Here is a 7,461-nt window from a genome sequence, read left to right on the forward strand (position 1 = left end):
ATTTTCTCTAGTGGAAATAGCATGTAGAAGAGAAGTAGTTTCTCTTGTGGATATAGCATGAGAAAGAGAAGTAGTTTCTCTTGTGGATATAGCATGAGAAAGAGAAATAGTTTCTCTTGTGGGTGTAGCATCCCAACATCACAGTTGAAGGGGACACTAAGAAGATCCTATGACATCTCTATATCTTTGTTGAAGAAGATACTTCAAAAGAGTTCTACAACATAAAACACTAGGATGGGAGTAATCCAGTTTATTTCCTTTTCGACCATCTCCATATGGTCAACACATCCTTTCCCGTACCCTTCCGGTACTTCAAAACAAGTTCTTTCCTTTCCTTTGTCAAACAATTTTGTAAAACAAAACTCATCAGTCTAAGCAACAGCCATTCCAACCGTCCATGACCGCAGACACGGCTATTCGAATAGATTTGACTCTGCAGAGTTTGCACACTTTCCCCACAAGATCCGCGAGTTCATCATGTGGGCATCATCCCCGCATATCAACTATGCCATGACAAAAACTCGGACATAGCCTTTCGCCTATTCGTCTTAGCACGGGATCCTACCCTATGGAGTATGTACCTCCCCGGCACCGTGGCAGCTCACCTCACTTTGAGCGTGGCTCCACCGCCAAGCCAGGAGACCCATAGTGTCTTCCGGACGGGTCAGCCCCGAAGGCCTCCCGTTATACTATTGTCTCCACCAACGACAATCCGGATTCAGGGGTAACCTTACCCTTATATAGTTGTGCGGTGTCCCATGTTAAGAAGAACAAACTACGAGCTAAGCCCCGTCCCACTCCAGGGTAATGTGGTTGCGCGGGTTAATTGTCACGGGTGAATACTTAGGCGCCAAAGTTTTCGAAAACAAGATTTTCATTTCAACCATCTTTGCCAAGATCCTTTCCTTTCATAAACACACGCTTGGGTAAGTCCAACTCACCCAAGGTTTTCAAAAATTCTTTTCATCAAGGTATTTTTCCAAGGGGGTTCCCAACCTATAGTTTTATGAAGGAACTAAGAGTCACAATGACATGATGCTAGCCATCATACCACTAAGGGGATGATAATTGAGGCGTTAAGAGGATCATACATACTTAGGATAAGCATGTATAGGGACAACATAATTAAGATGATTCAAACAGGGGTCATGATGTTAATCATCATACCACTAAGAAGATGACAACATGGATATGGTCAAGGGGGCATACATGCTTAGGGTAAGCATGCATAACATCAACAAGGGGGTTCACATACTTGGGAGCAAGTATGCAAAGCATCAACAAGGGATTCATCATACTTTGGGAATAAGTATGCATAGAGTAGAGGACCAAACATCACACATGATACAAGGAACCAAGTATATAATGGAACAATGAACACAACAAGAAGGATAAATAGCAAGAGATCAAAAGATGGCTTGCCTTAGCTTATTTGACCCTGGACTTCTTCAACTCCATCAAAAGAATTCCAACAATATAAATAAAATCCTCGTCCGAACCACTTATTCTTTCCCGGAATTGTTCGCATCTATCGCCGGAAAATATAAAAGAACACAATCAACACATTGTACCAACAAAACAACATACAACAAGCAACAATCAATAGGTAACCACTCTACTAAGGGCTAACATACTAAGGTCTTATAGATACTACAAAACAACTTTAAGAGTTTTGATTTTAGAAAACTCAATTTATTCACCTAATAAGGGCATAAGAGCCTCACCAACTATCAATTGCCTCTTTGGGTATCACCACGACATAAATTAATTATCCCCTGGTATATAACACCATAAAGAAGACAAGTGCATTGGTTAGACATCAAAAGCATTCATATTTTATTTTTAAACATTTTTGGAAAAGTAGGAAATCATTTTCCTAGTTTATTTGGCTAATAGACACTATACAAAAATAGGAGGTAAACAATATGCTACACTCTTTTGAAAACTTAAGCAAAACAATAGGTCTAAGGTTAAATTGCAGAGGGTTTGTTTTGCAAGAGTAAAACATAGGTTGACTATTTTTAAAAGGAAGAGGTGGTCAAGGATTTTAAATAAGCAAAAGGTTTGGTACAACATTTCATGTGACACACACTTAGCACAAATAGTAATCAAAAAGTTATGAAAAGGGTCTAACACTAATTATTCTAGATGGTCAGTACTAAAACAAGGCTAACAAAATTGGATTCACTCAAAAAGGTTAATTTTTCAAATTTAGAAATTAGAGATACTAAACAATAACCAGTGATCATGTTTAATACATTAAAAAATCGTACAAAAATCCTAAAAATATGAGGTCAGTGGCAATGGAAAGGTATTTAAATTTTTGAACTAATGCAATTGGTCTCAGTGGATTTGGGTTAGTAGATCTCCAGATATTTGCATTTAAAGGTTTCTGGTTTTAACACAATAGAACAGCCATTTCCAAAAATTTCAATTGGCTATTTTGGGCGGGAATAGCTGGGCCGCGCGGGGGTGATAAGTGGGCCTGCCCAGGTGGAGGGAGGGGAAATAAAGAAAAAAAAGGAAAAGGAGGGGAGAGAGGCCCCCGGGTGGGCCAGGCCTGCATGGCCCGACGTGGCCGGTCGGCCATGCAGCGCACGAGGCCACGGAACGGGGCTCGGCATCGTCTCCCTCCGCTCCTGAGCTCGCTCGGGCAGACAGAAAAAAGGAAGGGGCGGCCAGAGACTCACCAGCGGAGGCGGCGATGGTCGACGGCGGGCTCCGGCGGGCGGTGGCGGAGACATGGCGGAGGCTTACGCGGACAAGCAGTTCCTCTAGCCCGAGCAGGGGCTCTTCCATGCAGCAGCGTGGGCTGCTCCTTCCCCGGCGTCTTCCTTGGGCAGGCGACGACGGCGGCCGCTCCCGGCGGACCTGGGCAGCGAAAAAGGGTGTGTGAGGTCGAGCAGAACATGAGTGAGGTGTTGGAAGGGAAAGGAAGGGGAGAGGATGGCCGGCGACGTCGTTATCCTTCCCGTCACCCGTGGTGACCGAGGCGGAGCGGCCGTTCTGGCGGTCAGCAGAGAAAGGGGAGCGCCTCGGCGCCCCTTTGGTGGGTTCTGGGAGGAGGGGAGGGGTGGTGTGAGGAGAGGGAGTGGCTGGAGAGGCCCTTTTATAGGCAGAGGCGGGCAACGGTGAGTGCCATGGGCGGCGTTCATGGCCAATGGGCTTGCGAGGGAGACGTAAGCAATGACGTTGGGGGCAGGGTGACGTCGTGTACTAGACGTCAGCAGGGCGCGGGAAAAGGGGAGGGGTCAAGCGGGGAGAGAGGGTTCGAGCGGGAGGTTTCCAGGGGTGCTGCTGTACGTGTGCTAGGGTTTGGAGCAGCTTGGGCCAAGGCCTTATGGGCTTGGACTCGGTTTAGGAGAGATGGGGAGGGATTCCAGGGTGGTTTGAGAGGGTTGGGGTCGGGCCAAGGAGGTGCAGAGGGTTGTGGTGGTGCATAGGACCATGGCCCGGCCATGTGAGAAGAAAAAGAGAGGGGGAGAGGAAAAGTGGTGTTTCTCCCTAGGGTTTGCAAAGAGACAAGAAGGGAGAGGGAGAAAAGACATTATTCATTTGATACTCACAAAAAGGTCATGTTGGTCCATCAAGGTTTGGAAAAAAAAAAAGACAAGGGGAGAGGGAGATGGTGGTGATGGTGTGTCATTATGGTGGTCAAAGATGATGATGGTCCAAGGCTTAGAGAGGTAGAGATGGAATAAACATCACCAAGGATAATATGGTGACAAGAGATCAAGGTGATGATGGTAAGAAATAGAGGAGGGAGGTGTGTATGATGCAAAGAGGATGTTATGTCAAAAAGGAATTATTTGGTAAAGGTGAAGAGTAAAGCCATAATTGAAGGAATTTTATTTGAACTTGCATTAGGAAAACTTTTGAGAATAACTTAGAAAAGAATTTTGAGTTAAGAAGGCTCTAAATACTGAGCTTGTCAAAGTAGATTTTCTCATACTCAAGATAAACAAAATAAAGAAATAATTTGCATAAGTGCCAAAAACACGCATTTTGTTAAAAGAAAAGAAAATCAAGTGAAAATAATCTATGGAAACATTTTTGGGTTGAAAAGGGGATGATATAAAAATACCACCCACATTTCCTCTTTTATAAAGATTTGAAAATCTTTGATACAACTAGGATTAGTTTTGTAGTGAAAATTAGAGAAGAAGCTTAAATAGGATTTTTGGTAAATAAAGTATTTTGGGAGAAGTGATCTCAAGGGTAGAGGGCGGCTAGATAATTTAACTACCATATTCACTCTTGGTTTTGAGGAGATTTAACATGGATTTAAAATAAAGACAAGCGGTAAAAGAGGAAGAAGTGATCTAGTGTTGAAACAGTGGGTAGGGTACAAGATCAAGTGAATATAAGAGTTGCAGGGGTAGCATGGGACATGCAAGATGTGGGGGTTGTAGAGGGTATCGCATAGATGAGATCCATGCCTTGAGGTCACCAATATCAGTTGTGGTTCCTTAGATATCAACTGCCAAAGTTTGAACTTTTTAAGCCTGCCATAACAGTTTGTTGACTTAGCCCCAAAACCAACAAGGATAAGTGGGTAAGAGAGTGATCTGGCCCAAGGCATTCGTTTGGTTGGGGAGTTCATATGACAATGTAGGTCTAGGGCTAAGTGAGGTACATTGGATGGAAAATGATTTCTTAATCTAAGGGCTCCAAAAGTGAATCTGATAACAATTCTAGGACTTAGCCAAAATTGTGATGTTCTAGGGTTTTTTGACTAGGGTAGAAGAGAAGGATGTATCAAGGGGTAGACAATCCCTAGTTTTGAATCAAGGATGGGTTGAGCCATATTATACCACAAGATTGAATTTCAAGTAGGCACACTCATGTTGCCATCAGGAGAAAAGTTTGATGTTGTAAGAAGGGAAGCAATTTTTTCTAAGCCACACATGGGTTGTATTAGGTGAGTTGTTTGTTTTACCACTAGAGATGTTGTTCTTTGGGGTAGCTTAAGTCAAAACTCAATAATCAAATCAAGACAATTCATCTACCAACAGATCAAAGCAATTCATATTAACAGATAGATCAAGGCAATTAATCTAATTAGTCTAAAGAAAAAGTTTTTGTTCTCCCTAATTTTTGCACTCAGAACAATAAATCAAGGTTGCAAAAGTTAGGGTGTGACAGATTATCACACATGTTGTCATCAAACACACAAAACCATAATGGTGTAGAGATGTTCTTTCACCGTCTCCCTCGAAATGTACGGCCATGGACGGTGGTGGCGCTGTTTGGCTCTAGGGTTTTCTGTGCGGCGGAGGGGGTACAAATAGGTGTGGGAGCCGCGTCGAGACGGGTGGCACGCCATTTACACCGCCCTCCACCATTTAAGCGACGTGAGCCCGTGCTAGGCGGTCACGTACAATCATATTTTTTCGTGAAAACTTACACAAGTAAAGTATCAACATAATATGTACATGCGAAAATGTAATTTCAAATTTTTCTGAAACTTTGAAATAGCGTTATTTTGATTTTTTCATAATTGGGTGTGCACGCACCTAGGCTCCGTTTGGTATTTTCGGAAACCACGGTTTCTTTTTTATGGCAGATTTGTGCACCTAAAACTCAGTTACACTTTTCTAAAAGTGCAACTATATCGAGAGTTACGAAATTCTCAGGCTGAGAAAACCGATCGTCAAAAAGTTTTTTTTTTCAATACGTATCTAAAAAATACTAATTACGTATACAATTTACTCTCTAGGTTCATAAAAGGATGCCGATACTTTGTCTAAATTTGGATGTATCTACACACTAAAAAATATCTAGATATATCCAAATTTAGAAAAACTTAAGACGTCTTTTTATAGACATGGGTAGTAATATAATTAAGATTTTTCGCTCAACCTTACCGGTCCAAGCTCGTCTTGCAATACACATGCGGCTTAATATTCATCAAAGCAAAATAAGTGCTCCCTTCGTTTTTATTTACTTCTCATTTTAGGTTTAGTCAAAGTCAAATTTACCGAGTTTACTAAAAATATAGAAAAAATATCAACAACCATAATACCAAATACATATAATTTAAAAATATTGTTTGTGAGGATTGTAATACTACAGGTTTTAATTTTAGATGTTGATATTATATATTAAGTTTTTAATTAAATTTTATAATGTTTACCTTTGACTAATTAGTTATGAAGAGAGGGCGTATTCCAGTAGTGTCTTCTACGTCGACCATCTTGAAATGGGCAACTATTAGAGCAATTTCAATAATATAGCCAATTATAACAAGATGTCATGTCATTTGTAGTTACCATATAGCTAACATGTATAATAGTTGACTATAAGAATGAAGTACTTTACTAACATATGAGTCACTTTCCACTCTCACAAAGTGCCTAGGAACATGTGCAAGAGCAGACTATTGCATAAGAGCCCCACCTCTCTTCTCTCTCCCCTTCTCTCCTCCAAATCATCTAAAATATATTATTTAATATCTTATAGTTAGAAGTCTTAGTCAGCTGGCTATAAGAATTAAAATAATATATTGTTGCTTAGTTGGAGGAGAGAGAGAAGGAGAGAGAAGAGTGGGCTCTTATGCAAGAGCTAGCTCTAGCACGTGCTCCTAGACACTTTGTGAGAGTGAAGAGTGGACCATGCATTGATAAAGTAGTACAATTTTATAGCTCACTATTATATTTATTGACTCTAAATGGATTATATATGATATGGCACTTGTCTTATACTAGTCAACAGTTGGCTCTAGTATTAATTGCTCTTATGCATCTTCTTTCTTTAGTTCTACTACCAGTCTACCATGCTGTAGCATGGACCACGTGGTCCAATCTGTCGGGGGAATCCATGTGATGAAATCAGCAACGATCTCCTCGAAAACCACGTCGCGGTCAGCGCTCAGCGATGGGTACAAGTCCCTCGCAGCATACGAGCGGTCAAACTTGCGAGTGTAGACGTGCAACACACTCACAGCACCGGCCATCTTTTGCGACAACAGATTAGCCTCACCAAATTTCCTTCCAGCTTGTAACCGTCTTGTTCAGTTTTTATGCGCCTAGATAGCTAAATGCATGTAAGTAAGATGTATAATGGCTGTACTACATCTGTTACGTATTATAATGCCAAAGAGCTCTTAAAAATAGTTAAAGATTATAAGGGCAAAGGATACGAAAAGTGTATTTGGCACATGAGCATCAGTGCTCCTGATTTCAAAAAATCATATTTTGTGGATTTAAAAAAATATGAAATTAAATATCCACAAACATAAAAACATTCTGAAGCTACGGTAAAAAATTTGGAGAAAAATATATTATATTTTAAGCTATACAAAAAAGACAAATTTCTGACAAATATATACCTCTATACGTAGCCACAAATTTGTTTTTTTCCTGTAGCTCAAAATACAATGTAATTTTTACCGAAACTTTGCATGAATATTCAGAACATGTGTATGTATTCATGGAATAAATGTGATGATTTTTTGGAAAG

This window comes from Lolium perenne, chromosome 6 (genome assembly GCF_019359855.2).
Source record: "Lolium perenne isolate Kyuss_39 chromosome 6, Kyuss_2.0, whole genome shotgun sequence".
In the NCBI taxonomy this organism is placed as follows: domain Eukaryota; kingdom Viridiplantae; phylum Streptophyta; class Magnoliopsida; order Poales; family Poaceae; genus Lolium; species Lolium perenne.